The 20354-nt window shown below is 37.7% G+C and overlaps 1 long non-coding RNA gene and 1 pseudogene across 1 annotated transcript in view; one reads left to right on the forward strand and one right to left on the reverse strand.

The window, feature by feature from the left end:
• Window positions 1-20354, forward strand: part of LOC138842693 (uncharacterized) — a 370793-nt gene that overhangs the window by 174498 nt on the left and 175941 nt on the right. The gene's annotated exons all lie outside the window — the stretch shown is intronic.
• LOC115864425 (deubiquitinase OTUD6B pseudogene) lies at window positions 15503-16476 on the reverse strand (annotated as a pseudogene).

The raw sequence follows: 20354 nt of genomic DNA on the forward strand, positions 1-20354 counted from the left end.
TGTGACTTTTCTCGCTCTTTCAGTTCTTAAAAACTAGGACTAAAGAGAAAATATTGAATTTACCATAGAAAGTGAGCTTTGTTTTTGACTCTTTTATCTATTTATCTTTGCTTTACTTTGTCTACCTCCTGAGTTTCCCACATTGTTTTCTGATATATTATTACAATTATTCAAAATATTAATGGAACAGAATATCTTCTTTTAAGTTATGAATGCAATCAATTTTGAGTCTTTAATTATAATTTTTTTCCATAAAATTCTTTTAATTTAGCCTAATATAATGGCACATCAACCAGTAATAGGTACATTAAATTGAATCATGATGCTCATATACACATTTTATGACACAATCAAATGTCCTAATGCATTAATTCATATCAATCAGTTAATAAAATCAAATAGGAAACATTTCGCTATTGCTGCTAACTGTACTTATACCATTTACTAGACGAGAAATCTAAAAGAACTCAACAACTTGACTCTCGGGACTTTTCTGCTTAGATGTCTGGGATTTGACTATTACTCTGGGTTTTTCTAAGTTGATTGACTGGTGGATAAACTAAGAACATGCCTAAATTTCACTTTATGCTTCAGGTCTTCTTGAGGTGAAATCATTCTTGCCAAATTAGTAACACAGGAAATGATACCAATATTGTCCCAATCTGATGGAAAAAGTGATAATGGCCCCCCAGAGGTACCTTAAATCTTGCATATCATTGGCACACTATTAGGAAGTCATTACTTTTAGTGCACTAAGTAGTAACCCACAGTGCTAAGAAAGTTGAAGGTGAATGATCAAAAAGCAAATTATTTGATTAATTAACCAGTAAATACTCTTTGGGTTACTATTTTTAACCTGGAACTGTAATAGATGTTGTTAGAGATGCTGGTATATATAATATATGTTATCTTACCTCAAAGAGTCAAAAAGTATTTAGTAAGACACAACTAATATAACCTGAAACAATTAAAAGGCAATTGAGTACTCATCTATAAAGAACTATAAGCTCAGTAGGATTTTATGTTCAATGTGGTGCCTTTTTTCTTTACCCTTTTTTTTTTTTTTGAAAACCTAGTGTATGTTTGGTGCTAAGCCAAGTACATTATATTCTGCTTTAGTTGGAGACCTGGTTCAAACTAGCTTAAGGAGACCTAGTTCAAACTAGCTTAAGGAGACCTAGTTCAAACTAGCTTAAGGAGACCCAGTTCAAACTAGCTTAAGGCAAGAAGGGAATTTTTGGAAGAAAACTGGAGTGTATAATGACAATGAAGAGTTGACTAAATATACTGCAGGAAGGGCAAGGATTCAGCTGGTTCTGATCTCAGGGACACTAAAGGCAGAGACCTGAATGCCATTAGGACCTCTCTCTCCTCTGTGTGGGCAAGTTCTATTTTGTTCTACCGCATACCACCTTCCTCCATATGGTGGGGAACATGGCTCTGACAGCTCTTAGTTTCACATTTCATGGGTAACACACCAGATGCTGCTGTCTTTCCCTATTTGAATGCAAAACATGACACAAAAGAATTCAAACTGGCCTAACAGGGCAGGTAAAGCTCCCACACTCAGACTGATAAAATATGGTTAAGTAGCCTGAGTCTTAAATGAGTATAACAATATCCAGCAGAATTAAAATGTGGAGAGGAAGAATAGTTCTCTAAAGAAGGGAAAACTGTTCCCAAAAAAGGAAAAGGTGCTGGGCAGTTATAACATAGAAGTTCACCACCTACACAATTCTTGTGTAAAACTTTCAATGCCTTTAAAAATTAAATATTTTTATTTTATTAAAAATTATTGTTTTCATTTTATACATTTGAAAAGTGGTTGTACTCTTTCTTCTACACATTATACTATGCTGACTTTCTGTATATATGGTGCATAACTGGTAATTTTATTTGTTTAGTTTTGTCTTTGACCCTATTTAAGCTACGAGGTCTCCCCTGAATGGCCAACTCCTGAGGTCAACTGAATAACGTTTTTAGACCCTTGCCTCACCTGAATTCCAAAACCTGTCCATGTCTCTTTTTTGGTCCTCCTACACTGGATTTTGATGTTGGTATCTTCCTCAGATGTCATGCTAAATGTATATACCTGTTTTATATAAAGTGTTTCTCTCCCCCAAAACGTCATCTCAGGTTGGATTCCGCATATGTAACTGCCCAACCCCTAGGAGTGCCGTTCTCCAAATGAATGGAACCTCTTGGAATCCTGCAGCATGGAGGCTCCATCTCAGGCCTGTGCATCATTCTCACCAATTCTGCTTGGTCCACCTTGTGGTGTTGTTCTTTCCAGCCTACTCCATTCTGTATTTCCCACCCCTCCATTGCCTAGACTAACTACATACTTCCAAAGGTTGAGACTTTTTCTGGTCCTTCTCAGAGTGACAGGTATTTTATACAATAAGATAAATTAATTGAATATGAATACATAAAGGATTTCTTGTCCAATGTATAGTGACAAGAAACGTATAGTGAACTCAGAAAGCCTCTAATACAACCTTCCCAATTATTCAAATGCACCATCTAATTGCAGCCACCTGGCTAACATGGCGTCTCTTCCCTGCCTTTGGACAACCATGGCTTAGCTGTGTAGACCATGTGTTATCACTCAGGGCTTCCCGTAAATTCCAGCCCCAAGCTCCAGCTAAGGGACTAGTGAATTGTGTGTGTGGAAGGGCCTAGCACATGCCCGTTAATGACTATAATGACATTTAGAAATGGGTCATGTTTCCCTTTCTCAATAAAGATAGGCTTTGTGGATTTAAATCACTAGTGCTGGGTTTTTTTTCCCCCCTCAGCTTTATGTTACCATAAAAATATTGAAGTGTAACAAATGGTTTACTTATCTATCGTTATTAATAAAATAGTTGGAAATAGCTTAAAAACAGTTTTCTGCTTTTATTTAGCTGAAAAAAATGTCAGTTTCTATAGCTTCCTTTTATGCAGATGAGAATCCTACTCTTTTGCAGACGCTATTATGGAGAGATATCATTGATCATGTCCTCAGGGTAATAAATAATTACTCTACTGACTATGTATTGCTCTGAAAGAAACTGACATGAAGTAGTTTCAAATTAACCACTGCTAATTGGATGCATTGTTTCATACTTATTACTGCAATCTGATTAACATGCTACTGAATAGAACTGGCAGGAAAAGTTCTCTCTCCTCTATTTTAACTTGTTTTAGTTAAAAACTTGACTAAATGTAGAATTTACATTGACTTAGAAGTTGAAAATTTTAGTGCTGAGGTAAACAGGACCAGGATGGTATAATGAGCTTGACCTCTGCCAGAATTATTTTATTTTCATGAGTTTATGTTTGGAAAATGGGAGTATTTTTTGAATTCTAATAGGAGAAAAAAGCATCCTTTATTAAATTCATAATATATTCTAGATTTAAAAGCCATAAACTTCTGATACCATCAAATTCAATAATGTATTTGACATAAAAAAGAAGTTCCAATTCACAATTTAAAATGGAGTTTGTTTGTAAGAGTAAAAGAAATCAATTTTGGCCTTGTTACTAATTTGCCATAAAGTTCTAAATAACTATAAAATGGAACTTTAAAAAATTGCTATTCCTAGTTACCTTCCCAAATTATTGGAATGATATGAAAGAGTGGATGAAGTTATGTTATGCTTATAAATGTGAAGTTAATTACCCCAATAAGCATTTTTTTTTTTTTTTTTTTTTTTTTTTGCGGTACGCGGGCCTCTCACTGTTGTGGCCTCTCCCATTGCGGAACACAGGCTCCGGACGCGCAGGCTCAGCGGCCATGGCTCACAGGCCTAGCCGCTCCGCGGCATGTGGGATCTTCCCGGACCGGGGCACAAACCCGTGTCCCCTGCATCGGCAGGCGGACTCTCAACCACTGCGCCACCAGGAAAGCCCCAATGAGCATTTTTATCATGGCTATCCTATTGTTCTATCCTGGGTTCAAAGGCAAATTATATACTGACAATGATTATATATTGACAACTTTTGATTAAAGTTTCAAGTCTACATTTTATGTACCTTTGTTTTACAAACACTTAAACAGTATTCTCAATGCACTAGATACAGATTTTATTCTATGTACTTTACAGTTACTAACTCATTTAATCTTTAATATGACCCCATGGCATAAGTACTATTAATATCCCTATTTTAACAGAGAAGGAAACTGAGGCACAAAGAAGTTAAGTAACTTTCTCAAGATTAGAGAGTTAATATATGACCGAGCTAGGATTCAAGTCCATAGAGTCTGGCTCCAGAGGCTATGTACTTTACTGATATAATATGCTGTTTTAGCAGTATGGCCCTGGAACATTTGAACATCATGTCAATTGATAAGGTAAAATATACTTTTGTGAAGGATGGCATTGAAATTGATTCTTATGTTGTTATAACTTTAAAGTGTTGGCCTGGGCTCTGATATATACCTGATACTGTTTCCCAAGTATAGACTTCTTATCTACCTATGACCTCCTGGCCTTTCTTTGAATCTTTGTGCCTATAGTCATTCTATGACTGAGCATTTACTCAACACCCTCAACCCTAGAAGTCCGTCTACAGTCAGTGGTATGCAGTAGCCCCCTTATACTAGCTTGGACTATGCATATCCTTTCCCAATTCTGAGTTTAATGGCCTCACACTGATAGCTTGAAATCAGCCATGGTAGAAGTATGTACAATAGGGAAACCAGATCCAGATTCTCCCCAATCCCTTGCTCCACCGCTTTGGAGATCTGGTTTATTTCTACAACACTACCTACAATATACTACCGTTATGTCCCAGTATGAGCATATCCCAAAACACTAAAGTTTTCACACATCTTTACTTCATGCTCCCATGTGGCATTAGGAAGTCAACATTCATGAGACTGAGCTCATCTCAGAACCCAAAGAAGAACCAAAAATGGTGAAATCTCAGCAATGGGAGTATAAAGGAGTCCTCTTAGCTAAGGGAAAGCACTATATGGCATTTGTGCTTTCCCTTACAGTTCTGCACTTAAGGCAGACATTACTAATCAATTATGACATGACAGAGCCTGACCTGAGCCCCAGAATCCTCCTCAACAAAGTTCTCTAGAGTCCGGACAGCCACTGCCAACCATTCAGATTAGATACATGATGTGAAATTATTTACCATCCCTCCTAGAATCAGAAATTCTCATGATTCTCTATGATATTTCCACTCAGTATAATTTATATTGCTTCCCTGAGCTATAGAAAGATTTTTAAAATGACTATAAAAGGAAACTATTTAAGTTGTTGGGATAAGTTAAATATTTACAGCCTAAAATCTAGCTGCTATTCTTGCTGATATAACAGATTATATGATACTCTACAAGATATTTTGACATTTATAATTTTACTAAAGACTTCATACTCATGGGCTGACATTTATCTATGATTAAAGATATATATATGTTTGATAATATTCCTTGGCTAATCAATGGAAATGTTTTGTTAGTGGAAAATAACCCAATCTTAATGTTCTCTACCTTGGTGATCAAAAGGAGAGAACTTCTTCTTACCACAGATCGAAATTTTATTATTAAAACATCCCCTGGGGCTTCCCTGGTGGCGCAGTGGTTGAGAGTCCGCCTGCCGATTCAGGGGACACGGGTTCGTGCCCCGGTCCGGGAAGATCCCACATGCCGCAGAGCGGCTGGGCCCGTGAGCCATGGCCGCTGAGCCTGCGCGTCCGGAGCCTGCGCTCCGCAACGGGAGAGGCCACAGCACTGAGAGGCCCGCGTACCGCAAAAAGAAAAAGAAAACATCCTCTGAAGATAGAACAGCCTAAAAAAGTTTAAATATTACCCATTTTCTCCTCATCCTCCTCTTTTCCATCCCAAGATCAAATTTTTAGAAACTACGCCCTTAATTTTTATGGTTTAGAATAGGAAATGGTAGGGATGTGATACATTATTTCTAGAGCTTGAGTAATTATGAGGTAAGGAGGGATCATTTACCTGTCATACAATAAAAACCATCTGTAAGTTATGAGATTGTGCTACCTGTATCTGATATGAATAAAGTCACTTAATAGCTACATATATGGTGAAGAGAGTTTATTATTTCAAGAAATCACTGTCCAGCCATGTGAAATGGCATATGCATTTGCAAAAGTCCCCAATAATAAGAGACTATCTGCAAATGCAAAATAAGAGTTTTATAACAATAGCTGTTCAAGAAAAGCAAAGAAAGCTGAAGGTAGATGGAGAAGTTCTTTAAGAGCAAGATACTTAAGTATGAGTGAGAATCAGATGGGTGAGGCAGAGTGAGAATAAAGGGAATGTGAGAGGGCTAGCATGAGCAAAGACTCAGAAGAAGGACTTGGCATGCCTTAGTGAACAAATATGTATCAGAATACAGGCATCTGCAGTGGGGGACAGTGGTCATAAAGAATGAGTGACTTTGAATGCCACACAAAGAGTTTGGGCTTTGTTTAGAATTATGTTTTGAGATTGGCCTCATCTCAGTCTATAAAGCCATTATATATTTATCTCATGTTTTATAAGCAGAGGCATACTAATCTAGCTATGAACCCTTGCTTTGCAAGCGTAAGTGTCTTATCTAATGTTACGGGAGCTGTGAAACAAGCACAGGATTTAGAGTTAGGAAGACCTGGATTTGAATTCTGGGACTGCCGCTTACTAACCGATGATTTTTGTATGTTACTTAACCTCTCTGAACCTTTGGTTCTTGATGAAGGTAATATTACATAGCTACGGAGGCTAGGGAGGGGAGATAATTATGATTAATCATGTTTCTTCCTTCCACTCCAGTTTTGTAATCAGTTGAGAGAGCAATACAGGACTTGGAGAGAGGGAGACCAAAATATTAGCTTCACTGGCAGCCTATGTGGATTACCAAACAAGGTTCAGATCTGCGGCACAATAGGGCTTCCTAGTCCTGGACCGAAGGGGTGACAGTGTCTGTTGGTTATCATCTGACAGCTGACTGACTACTTTCATGAATACATGAGACAGACATCTTCAGAAATTACCAGAAATATTCAGGTGATGGGATGAGGCATTTCCAGGGTTTGACTTTGGCAAGGGTAATTGGAGTAGAAGGCATGAGGCAGCATATTACTATCAAGATGGCCCCATTTTAAATTCCATGCTAGAGAGGCCAGTGGAAATATGACACCAAAAGAAGCAAGTGAAGTTATCACAGAGGTAAAGGTAGGAGCACAAACAAGGGAGAAACAATCAATTCTACTGGGAATGAAGAGTGAGCAGGAAAGTTTTCAGAGCCCTGGTGCTTCAAGAAGGAAGGAAAAACAGGCTCTATCCCTTCCATCTCTTTTAAGAGCAACCAAATGAATTCTTAGATCTGGCTGCTGAGAAAATATATGAGTCATAACTTAGGATCAGCTGGATATAAGAGGATTCCACCAGCAGTTCATGAAAACCAATGCTTTTTAAGCATCTATTGGGCCACTACAACAATCAGCAAGATGTTTAAACAGTTGAGTCCGTAGTCAGCCCAGCCAGCTTTTAACTATATCACAAAAACTGGCCTGGGGATGCAGCCCAAGATTATTCCATCCCTGCCAGAAATTCCCTTTCTGTTACAAATTTCTGCCCCAGTGGGGTTTTCATAGTTTTGGCATTTTCGTTATAGATCAGTGAATCAGCTAGCCTACAGGCCAAGGAGAGAAAAAAAATTAAACCTCCCAAATAAAAGTCAACCCAGTTAGGATGTCTTCATCCATGTTTCAGTGGGAGAAAAATACAGCTGGGCTCAGTGACTTCTATCAAAAGCAAATGTCACTAGTTGGATTGTTTTTTTGTTTTTTGTACTCTCAAGTTTTGGAGGGCATAATAAAGACAAAGCCTCAGCAGCATCACTTAGACGATTTAGTTAGTTAGTTTGCAAAGCTTGGGTAGTGACACTTCTGCAAAATGCACAGGCACATGAGCAAACGCAGAGATGTGTGAATTCAGGAAAGCAGCCAAGTGCACATCAGAGCTGAGGAATGTCACAGTGAAATGAAGGAAGCTTGTAAACACCTATCAGTATTTTTAGGTAGAGAATGTTCTAACATATTGCCAGTGGGTGCTGCCTATGCGTTCATTTCCCTAAACTTTAAAATCAACTGATATTAAAGGTGATTTGAAAGCAATGAAAAATGACAGCTTTATTAATCTAGATGGTGTGTGTAAGAGAGTGTGTGTGTACGTGTGAGTGCGGGTGCACAACGTGTGACTGGCTGCCTGTACAGACTGCATTTGTAAAGTGGGTCTTGTACAGACGAGGGAGCCCTCTACTGATTAGAAACTGTATTAAAGATAAACTGTGGAGAGCTGCTTTTAGTGTATTGCTTGTGTATGCTCCAAAAAGCCAGACATTTTGCTTACCTCTTTTTCACATCATGAGAGGAGACTTTTTTTAAGGAACTGTAGATGTCAGTCATCGTGTGTGTGCAAGTATATACAATTCTGCTTAAGGTAAAAAGTCTTCAATTTATTTAAAAAGTACATCTACATCTACTCTTCAACCTTTTAATATAAAGGTGCTTTTGCTGTAACACAATCCACAGATGTCTACATGACTATAATGAAAATGTGTGACAGAGATCACAAAAGCATATGTCTATTACAGTACTTTGGCTCACCAGACGTTATTTTTCCCTGGTGGATGTATTATTTATTTTACACATTTTTCCCAAATAGGAAAGAAGACAATTTTCAGGGTGACAACAGGAACACTAATTCATATGAGCATATTTAAATGGATTCTATTTTAATATGCATAATTAAATCATATTACTCTGGTCAGCCTGATTATACACTAAGACCTATATATAGTCAAGGGTAATATATAGTTTTTTTTGTGTTTACATATCTGATTTTTAACTTCATGTTTTATTTGTTTTTTTAACATCTTTATTGGGGTATAATTGCTTTACAATGGTGTGTTAGTTTCTGCTTTTTAACAAAGTGAATCAGTTATACATATACATATGTTCCCATATCTCTTCCCTCTTGCGTCTCCCTCCCTCCCACCCTCACTATCCCACCCCTCCAGGTGGTCACAAAGCACCGAGCTGATATCCCTGTGCTATGCAACTGCTTCCCACTAGCTATCTACCTTACTAACTTCATGTTTTTGCAAAATACAGTTTAATCCTTCAGTCATTTAAGTCAATGGAAGAAAATGAAATATAATCAGAAATACTGTTCAGTTATTTTCAACATGGCTGGCGTAACAGTATTATGGGATAGTCATCCTTACCTCCGAAATGTTGATTCCTAGATTGTTTATTAGATTGCTAAGCACTCTGGCCTTTAACAAAGAATTAACATTTTTTCTTGGAATTTGGCTTGAAATTTCATTTTTTTATGAATTGAGAAAGGAGCCTTTATGAAATCAGTATTTTTCTTAGAAGTAAACTCTCAGCTTGGGGCCATGTGTTGGTAAAGAGCTACATCTGGAGTTAACATGCAAGATAACTAAGACGTGAGAGTGAAGGAGCTTTACTATCCATCATCTTTTGGCCACTAGCATTGATTTTGCTTCTATGCCAATGCCCCCTGCCTCTCCCACTGATCCATCATTCCTTCTGTGGTTCCAACATTAAAGGATAACCTCTGCCTTTCTTTCATTTGAGGATGAAATTAGAAAAGATAAACCAGGTAAATCTAAGATAATCAATGCACCCTATCTAATAACAGCCACCATTTATGGAATGCCTAACTGTGCCAGTCCCTTGCCAAAAATTAGCCCAAACCTTATTAGAAAACTGCAAGGCAAATATCATTGTCCCAGGTTGTTGGTTGGTATTCTTTTGCTTGCAAAAGATAAATCATTTTCGAATGAAGTTGAGCAGAAGAAGGGGACTTCATTAGAAAGACACTGGAATGCCTCACAGAATCCAAAGTAAGTTAGTGCTACTTTCATAGATTCATAATAACTATGGTTAGAAAAAAAAAATCACAGTCTTTACTTTCAGGTATTAAACTACAGGTTTAGATATTCTGTTCATTTCTGACCCTGATTTTCATTTTCTTTAAGACAGAAAATCATTTTTGCTGTTTTTCCTCATGTTTTCCACATATATCTGAGTAAAAATAAATGTCAAATCGATTCATAAACCAGCTAAATAATATTCATAAACCTGCTATCTAGCTTGTAATGCTTTCAGACTACAGGAGTGCACAGTAATCAACTCTAAGAAGTGAGATAGAGTTTCACATTTGGTTTTTATTCCTGTCGCTTGTGATTCCTAAGCAAAGCACTGGCAGAGCCCTCTGGCACCCCACCCCTTCCTCGTGTGGTGAAGAGGCTGGTCCATGTACTGACTAGGGAAATGGCCACGTAAGTAGGATTGGCAAGACTGCAGCAGCAGAGACTACTGTGCCTGTCCTCATAGTTTAAGTGTATCTCCACTTTGCCGTTGGAGCAAATGGTGACTCTGAATCTAAATGCTCCTAATCTTGTTTAATTTGCACCATCCTTGGAATTTACCTTTCAGTTTAGCTTGTCTGCTGGACTCTGCTTTGAGGTTTTGCTCCAGTGTCCAACTCCTTAGAGGAATCCCCTGTACATCAAGCCTGAGTGATCATTCAGTCCCCAGATGGAGAGCAGACATCAGTGCATGGTATCTAGATTAGAACATTAGGTAGTGGGGGTAAGGATAAGGTAAGATAAGTTCACTCAGGAAATCTGATTTCCTTTCACTCCTGAGGACGTTGTTTGGGACAGGGAGGCCATGATGATGGGATGGGGTTGAGCTGTGTTGGGAAAGGCAATCTGGTGCATGCAGTCTTTTGACCCCTCAGTAGGCCGTGTAAAAATGGACCTAGGGCCTGGAACACTTCCTCACCAAGAGATAAAGAGTTCACACAGTCTGTGCTGGATTTATTGCCTACCACAGGAATATCTTTCCCTGTATTCAAGCTCAATGTATGCTCCTTTTTCCTGCTTAAGCGTGTGCATTAACATGGCGCCTCACCAACCCTACTAGTATACCTGTTCTCCACGGGGAGGGAATGGGGTCCTTCCACTGTGGCACGAGAGGAGTTAAGTAGGCCAGTTGCTATGGGGAGAGATCCCCTAGCCATGGGGGACTGATGCCCACTATTGGAGCTGGTATGGTTCTGTCTCTCCTCTTTGAAGTAAAGCATTTTTCCATCCAGTGCTTGATTGTGTTGTGTTTTCCTGGTCAATTTCAACACCAAGGTGCAATGGGCAGAAGTGTATGGACTTCTATTCCTAGTAGTCAGCATAGGGATGATCTTTACTATCCTCCTTGTAGTCAGATCCTCCCCTGGGATTGCTAACCAGTGCAAGGTGTTCTGCTCAATAAGGTGGTTCTGCGTTTCACTTACAACAAAGATCTGCTTCCCTTAGACTATTCTCCTATCACCAGATGAGAGCAAGATCCTGTTGTACAGTTTGTTGGGAAGTGGATACATTCACATACGCCATGTATATAGTATCCCTTAGAATACAACCACAGACAAGATGCATGGGCATGGTACCCCTTGGAGCCGTGGAAGAAGAAAACTGCTGTTCCTTGATTTTACCTAATACTGGAGATGGGTTATGCAGGGTCTGTGTTCTGTTCAGTGATCAGAAATGGATACATAATATTTGGGCACAGATATAAAGTTTGTACAGGCAGAGGGAATTCACTCAAGCCTGAAAAAGATATGATTGCATGTTACTTCTTAGAAGAATCATTCAGTATGCTACATTTCCAATGAGTTAATTTAACTGTCTGTGAAAAAAATCCATGGACTATTATGCTCATGTACATTCAGCAAAGCAACAGTATTATTTTAATTTAGAAGCTGTTACGCCACGTCATCTATAACTACTAGGTAAGCAAACTGATTCTTTTATATATGCAGTTGTCTACTGAATAAAAATAGGCAGTTATTCTGTACCTTTCTAGTACCTTTGTCTTGTGATAGGACTGTATTCTAACGTTTTCTCTTTGTTCTTCATAATGGCACTGTTTTGTAATACTTTTCAAAATGCAAGACTCTCCAAACTTTATAGCTGACTTACCTGAAAGCACACTGTCTCATGGGTTCACTGGACTGAAAATGTAGTTCTGGTTCAAGAGCACAGCCAGCACAGGGATAAAATGCATCCTGTCCAGGAAAGGCCTGGGCTGAGCCATTCTGTTGAGCATGTCACAGCGCTAGTCACCTTCCCAGTCTAGGGATGTTAAGAATACATTTTCATCATGCAGCAGTTTGGTCTCACTAGACTCTGTTGGAAAACACCATCTGTTGTTTCTGGAAAACTCTTAGACATTTTATTGACACTCGAAGCCCTATTTCATTTCCTGAACATTTGCTCCCTTGAAAACCTGATGCCTCTTAAAATTTAAATATATAAAAAATAAACTTAAAATGTAATACCCAGGGAAGTTTATGATTAAATGTTTATAAATAATATATCTCTGTTCTTGGAATATAGGAAACACTCAATAGATATTATCAATATTGTCATAATCCTTCTTAGTATTCAAGTGAGATTTTGCCAATTGTTCTTAAATTACATATAGAATCCACATCAGTGTAAAATAAATTTGACTACTCTAGGTGTCAGCATAAATAATCATAAAATGGTGTGAAAGTTTAAAATCCAAATTTGACAATTACTCTTCTATCTAATTGCAGGAGTTAATGAGTGACTGTGAACTCAGTCATTTGCATAACTCAGCTGTGTCAGTGTTTAGGGTACTCTGCAAAGATATGAATTCAGGGTCCCACAATTTGGAGTCATGAACCTGGATTCAATCCCAGTTCTCCTGTTTAGTAGTTATATGCCTTGAAATGATTCACAGTTGCTGCATGATCCAGATTCTCTACTTCTTACTGAACTACTCTTCCTCGCCAAAGACTCTCCAAAGACATTTCACATCTAGAAAGCAGAACAATGGTTAAGAATGTGGAATTTAGCATCTGATGGATCTAGTGGGGTCCCCTTTCTAAACTCACTAGCTATGTGACCTTGGGAAGCTTCCCAAACCTCTATATAAAACTCAGTTTCTTATTCTGGAAACTGAAAATAAAATTAGTATTAACTTCATAGTTGACTGTGAAGATTTGACAATTTAGTAAAGAAATATTCATAGCACAGCACTTGCAACATGCTTGAGTTTTGAAAAGTTATTAGTTCTAACAATTATTATCTTTATTATTATTTTGTCTCAGTTTTCTCATCTCTAAAAAAGAAAAATTGTATCAGTTTTGTCTATGCTGTATGTTGTTTTGAGTATCAAATGAGGCAATGTGGTATATAAAACCTGGTATATAAAAAGAAAACTTATAAATTATTTTCTTGGGCAGAAGAATACTTGGAAAACAGTGTCAAATGCTATGGCTTAGAAAATGTCTTGCCGGAAGACATTTAATATTAAGGTTCTGTATGTCTACTACTATAAGAGTAAAAAAATAACTCTGGAACTGTAGTTAATATTACCCAGCTATTGTGACCTGTCAAGGAGAAAGCTACAGTGTCCTAGATCAGTAGGTTAATCTAGTTAAAGTTAAACTTACTGGTGTCATATATATAAAGTAGCCGTTTCAGTTAAAATTTCCTTTTTTAATTAACAGATGGGACATTGTATTTTATTGCTGTTGTTCTCAATATTCTCCAGATAGGAAGGCTGCTGTTTCTAAATATCCAATCTCTTTTAAGATTCTCTGAAAATTAAAAATGTGAAAGACTATTAACCAGTGGTAAATATTCCTTGAAACCTGTGTACCTAGAGAGGTCTTGTTTTTTCATAGACAGATTTACATATTCTTTATATTCTTCTAAGCAGATTGCCAGATTTTCATTCTCGAATTTGTGTACTGGTTACCCTGAAGAGTTGTTTAACACAGTATTGTATAGTTCTGGAATAGTTTGGGGCGGTTTTTCGAAGATATTTTTGTAACGTTACTATGTAGATGATTCTATCTTTTCTTCAAAATTGTTAGAACTCTTGATGCAAATGCAAAACAGTGTGCATAATATTTTAATATATGTTCATATTGAGACTCATCTGAAAATATTTAGTACAACTTATCAAAATGATATTCAAATTCAGGCTTTTTTCTGTTACACTGGTCAATTGAATTGAATCTAAAGTGGAAAATTCAAACAAATAATAAATGCACACAAAACGAGACACGAGTAAGCTGCATGTAATGATTGGAATTAAAATTAGCATCCTCTCCGGGGAGGGGGAAGGGTAAGCTGGGACAAAGTGAGAGAGTGGCATGGACATATATATACACTACCAAACGTAAAATAGCTAGCTAGTGGGAAGCAGCCGCATAACACAGGGAGATCAGCTCGGTGCTTTGTGACCACCTAGAGGGGTGGGATAGGGAGGGTGGGAGGGAGGGAGACGCAAGAGGGAAGAGATATGGGAACATATGTATATGTCTAACTGATTCACTTTGTTATAAAGCAGAAACTGACACACCATTGTAAAGCAATTATACTCTAATAAAGACATTAAAAAAACAGCATCCTCTCATCTCTTGTCTGACCTTAAATGAAATATTTTTTAAGAATCTATCTATAATCCTCTTCTCTTTTCCATAATGCTTTCCATGAGAGATAGCATCCAATCTCCAATCTGCCTGTATTATCTCTATTGGTGTTTGATAGCTTTCCATGAGAGATAGCATCCAATCTTTTCACTTTAAATTCTACTCTTACTCTCAGTGACTTTCCTTTTCTATCTTTCTTCTGAAATTTGTATCTGTATTTCCAGAAATCCGCCAGACATTTCCAGATGTTCTACCAGTGTGTCCTATATGACCGCCATTGAACTATCCTCTCCACTCTTTTCCATATATTCTGTTCTGTTTTTCCATATATCTGTTCTTTTTTATTTTTCCTATATTATTGAATGTCATATCATCCACCTAAACCTCCAAAGTAAAAAAGCTTAGAAACATTATCAGCTCTTCTTTTTCACCCATTTTCACATCTAAGTATCTCTCAGTACTGTCTCTCCTCTTAGTTGAGTCACTGTTTTAGTCCCGTTTCTCCCCATTTTCTTTTTTAAATATTTTAAAATTCTTTATTAAAACAAGCTTCTTAGCTGCACTTTGATGGGGTTATATAAAAAGCGTCACAGCATTAATCCCATCAACACCAAAGTTACTGCAATCACGTTCATTTATAAGCATTCATTAAATTTGCTATCACCATCACCACATTATTGCAATGTCAGAGACTGAGTCATTTCATTTCTTCAAGAAAAATTACATTGACACGGTTACTGAAAGCTTTCAGTAATAGGGAGGAAAAAAATTTAACTATTTCAACACAGAACAGAATGTTCAGGATCCTATATTTAATAAAAATATCAGCAAACAGGGCACCATCTTGGTCTATAAATGATGTTCTCCACAAGGGACTTACAAGTGTTTTTAAAACACCACTAAGGGGACATTGGTGAAAGTTTCTTTGACACATTTTTTAAAAACCTGTTAGTAGCTTTGCCATAAAACTGATTTAAGGTAGTTTTTTTTTTTTTTTTTTTTTGGAAACATTTAGAACAATCCAACACTTGGTATTAATACTCAGATCAGCATACTGTACTAAAACATAACAGCAACATTTTATAGACTAGCTGCAATTTTCACTAGCTGTGTTCACCAACCGTTTAACAGAATTGTAGTGTTCTCCTAAGCCATATGCATGTCTCATATAAACAAATATTAATGGGTTTTTGGGAGATTCTTCACCAACTACAAGAGGAGGAGAATCTGCCTGTATTATCTCTATTGGTGTTTGTTAAATGTGAGACAGGGCTCTTAGCTCAAGCTGACCTCCCCATGCAGCGGTGTTTATGATATCATCACAGTACTTTCCAAACTCTTCTGAAGTATACATATCTCCTGTACTAGGATTTGTTAAAAATGGTAGAAAGTCTTCCATGTGGCTTTGCATGTAGTCAGCAGTCTGACATCTTAAGGCAGCCACAGTCAGACTGCAGTCCTGTTCTTTCAGTTGATCTTCAATGACTGTACATACAGTGGCCATCAGGTGGAATCTGTTTAATTTCCAACTGTCTAGCTGCGAATATTTGAGCAAGTTTTTCACTTTCTACATGTCTAGCCCCAGTTAAGTTTTCAATTTCAGCTTCAGCTATCCTTTCTTCCTGCTCCTTTTCCAGTGCAGCATTTTTGTCCCATCTCTCTTGTGCTTTTGATATCCGAAACGGCTGATTCTCAAGAACCAAGTTTGAAATATTGACAGCAACAGAATCTATTTTACTCTCCTTAGAAGTCAGCTTCAATTGCTCCAGCTTCTCTTTATGTTTCTGTTCCACTTCTGCTTCTAACTTAGCAACATCTTCAGTAAGTTGCTTCCTCCTCTTTTTGTCAGTCTTGGGGACAGCATTCTTCATACCCTGAACTTTGGCTTGCAACTACTTCTTCTCTTTGTGATGCCTTCTCACCAGCTGTTCCTCCTAATCAAACTCCTCAGTCAAGACTGCCTCCATGACGACTAGGTAAGCTGATCCCCATTTCTTTTATATTGCACATTATCTCTGTGTCTGTCTCTACTCTCCCTCTCCTCCAGTGTAACCACATTTGTTAAATGTGGTTCATAAAATATATATCTCCTCGTGTTACATGCTTAAAATCCTTCCTTGGGCTCCTTTGACCATTAAAATCCAAATCCTCATGTGCCAAACAAGAGCTCTAACAATCAAGCCTCATTTTATCTTTACAGACTTGGGCTTACAATTGTCCCTGTGTCCATTTTTATATTCTATATGATGCATTTTATTTGGTATTCTCTTCTTACTTTCAGTATTAAGTGGACAAATTCCCACTGATTCTCTAATATTCTGCCCAAATATTTCTGTGAAGTTTTTCTTGACATTCCTTTTCCCCATTTCCCTCTGAGGTTGTACAGTGTCACAGCCCCGTTGTGTGTGTGTGTTGTATGCATGCATTTATAACTGTAATCGTTCCCTTATAGATTTGTGTCTGCTGCTAAATTGAGGAATTTTGCCATTTATGTCTTTAGAATTCCTATGCTTAGTTGGTCCCATAGTAAATGTCATTATCTGTTTTGAATGAATGAATGAGGGTTGAAGTAGCCAGCCACCCCAGACTAGAAGATGAATCTTCTTCTGCAATTCACTATATCTATACCTTGGATATAAATTTGTAGAGTTTTAGAGGGTATGAAAACTACATCAACCATTTCCTGTCTAAAATGAGTGTTTCTTCACAGATTGCTTCTCCATGTGGTCATTATTAAACACACCAGCCAAATGTGTTTTGATTCACACACCAGTCAAATTTAGTCACTCATTGTTTTTGTCATTGGCAAGAATAGACTTTAAATTTTCTCCTCAGAATAATATTTTACACCCAGAAATCATGATCTCCAGGAATAAAGTTTCTTACATCATTTAGGGTTGATCCTCTTCCATATAGGTCTTGGCTGAGTTTGGTTTCCAATATGGGACTCATGTTCAAAGCTAGAGGGAACACTGGGCTCAAACTATAAAATAAGTGAGTGATTATAGAAGGATGATTACCAGGGTGGTGTGTGTGTGTATGTTTGTGTGTGTGTGTCTTTGTGTGTGTGTGTATTCTGATGGTCCACTTCCGGTATGAACAGGGCTCATAAAAACATCTTGTACAGCATCGTTTTTGGACCAAACAGTGTTTCACTGTCTCTGCCTGAAAACTATGGAAAGTTGTCTGTTTTGCACATTAGTACAGGATGTGATAAATTGGTTTGGGTTACTGTTAGTTACTTCTCATTATTCTCCTATCCCCAAATTAGTCAATTCAAGCCGAGCTATTGCTCCTGGTACTTGACTATGAAATTATGGATATATCACAAGGAGAAAGAAGTTACCCACAAGGCTTTAAAAAAAATAGATCCTCAATTTTAATACTTGTCAGAAGTATTAGCACTTATCATATTGTACATTGCTGTTTAAATAAGGCACTTGTGTCTGTGTCCATATAATATAAATGTGACTTGACCCAGAAAACTATTCCTCCTGGAAAATATGTACAATATCTGCCAAAAAGGCACTTGGATACTTCGTTTTGTCAAAACTTATTTCTCCTCTTGGGCAAGATTTGAAACCAGAGCCATGAGCATTTACACTGGTGAGTAATTCCCAGAAACATTTTTGGAAAAGACACAAAGAATTGCCTTCAGCCTCAGCTCCTTTCCATTTGGCTAATTTTCCTGCACCTGTTAGAATTGTTCTGCTTGCCAAGTGGCCTCCATGCTCTCTAGATATTTTGTCTCAGTCTGCAGAATCATGGCTCTGTGCATGGTTAAAACAGAGGTATGTCCCGCCAGAGCTTGGCTTTATTTTTCAGTGCCCTTGGTGCTCTAAACTGGACTAAATGCTTAGTGGTGAGAGGTCTTATGTTATAGATGGGTGCTGCTCTGATAAGACAAAACTCAAGAGTCTCTGGTATAACTCTATTTTATTCTTTTAATGACTGCTGTAGCAGGAATGAGTTCAGCCACAAATAACAGAAAATCTGACAAAGAGTGGTTTAAAAAGAGGAGATTTTATTTTTCTTGCACAACCAGAAACCTAGGGATAGGCAGTCCAGACCAGCACAACAGGGACCCAGAATCTCCTTCCACTGAGTTATCTTGACATATTGTCTTTTGTCCTCATACTTTCCAGATAGTTGTCACCAGATGGCTATTACTCTCCCAGGCTTCCAGTTCCAGGCTTCATGTCTCAGCCTTGAAGAAGGGGAAGGGGAAAAGGGCAAAATGTCTTTCTTCTAGTGTATCTTTTTCTTTTTAATTAGGAAGGAAGAGACGGTCTCCCCTGAGACTTCTGCTTACATCTCATTGGCCTGAATTGGGATACCTAGCCATCCCTAGCTTCAAGAGATGTGGAGAGTAGATTTTACTCTCAAAGTCAGGATCTGTTAGTGAGGAAGACTGGGGTAGTGTGTTTTGGGTGGGCCCAGCTGTATAAGATTCCAGTGTGTGTGATAGCTCCCATTAGTAGATCTTCGGATCTACTGTCTACCCATCTTCATTCTGCTCTCTGCCCCAGGGCTTGATCAGGAGAAAGCAGCAGGGGAGGCAGATAGAAGGAGGCTCAGAAGAATGTGGTTTCATGTGAAATATAGATTGGTACAATTCCAGGATCCCAGGGGGAGCTTTGGAGCATAAATTGTGGCACAGTCTTTTCCAACTTGAGGCAGGGGAGCAGGGTTTTTGTAGCACCTCCGCAGTCAGTCACAGAGGATTTGTTACTCCCAGGAGCCTCCAGGTAAGGTGACCTCAATCACCCAAAGGTAATTCTTTTAAAAAGGGTACGGGGGTTAGCCTTTAGCAGAAGCACCTGCAGCAGCTGGGGAATGGACATGCCAACCAAATCCTTGAGAGGGATTTCAGTGCTCTGGGCTGCAACCAACAGCTTCTACATGAGTTTGCTGGCTTCCCTTGGATTTGACCGGTGGGGAGGTAGAGCGTGCTATCAGCAAGAAGGAAGAGAGAGAGGTCAAGGTTTTTATTCCCTTGGCTTCCTTCCTGCTGATTTTCTTCCTAAGAACTCTTCAGTATATAAGAAAGTGTCAACTCAAAACTGATAAAGCAGTTAGATTCCATTTTGAAAAGACATGAGGGGCACTAGAAGAATTAAGCTAATAAACAAAAAATTCTCAAACAGTGAATCATGGACTTTCATGGATAATAAAAATAATTTTGAATTTGTTCTCTTCACAGTTACTGGATACAGAAAAACCAAAACAGATATTTCACTTTCTAAATGATTATTTTTTTAATTTAGAAAAAAATTTTCACCCTAAATTGTAAGAAACTGCATATAAAATGTGCAACAAAAGAAACATTCCTTTAAAATGTATGGAAGAAATGAGGACATGGAAATATTTGCATGGCTATGAAGAAGATTCACATACAAATAATTCCCAAACTGATATCTATAGAGACTGTTTTCCAGACATTACAGATCAACTATAGTCCTGACTGAAGAGAGATCTGAAAAAAAATATACAGCAAGATACTACATTTGAAATTTTAAAATAATATCCTAGTACTGAAAAAATTTAAAGCAGAACTTAAATACGGTATGGACCTAGTTACTGCTTTAAGAAGAGGTAAAATTGCTATATAGGTGATAGTGATTTATACACTACATTTAAAATATTTTGCAATAATTTCTATAATAATTTATTATATATGACCCCATTACAGAGTTTAAAAGTGATTTGTAAAATTCATGGTTAATTTCCAAATATATTGAATGCCTTTTAAATGTTATAAAAAAATTCAGGTGTAACTTAGAAAAATGACGATTCTCTGAATGGAAATTAATTAAAACGCTCCATCAAAGAGCTACAATGTCCTGATAAA

The sequence above is a fragment of the Globicephala melas genome, chromosome 5 (genome assembly GCF_963455315.2).
Source record: "Globicephala melas chromosome 5, mGloMel1.2, whole genome shotgun sequence".
Lineage (NCBI taxonomy): Eukaryota > Metazoa > Chordata > Mammalia > Artiodactyla > Delphinidae > Globicephala > Globicephala melas.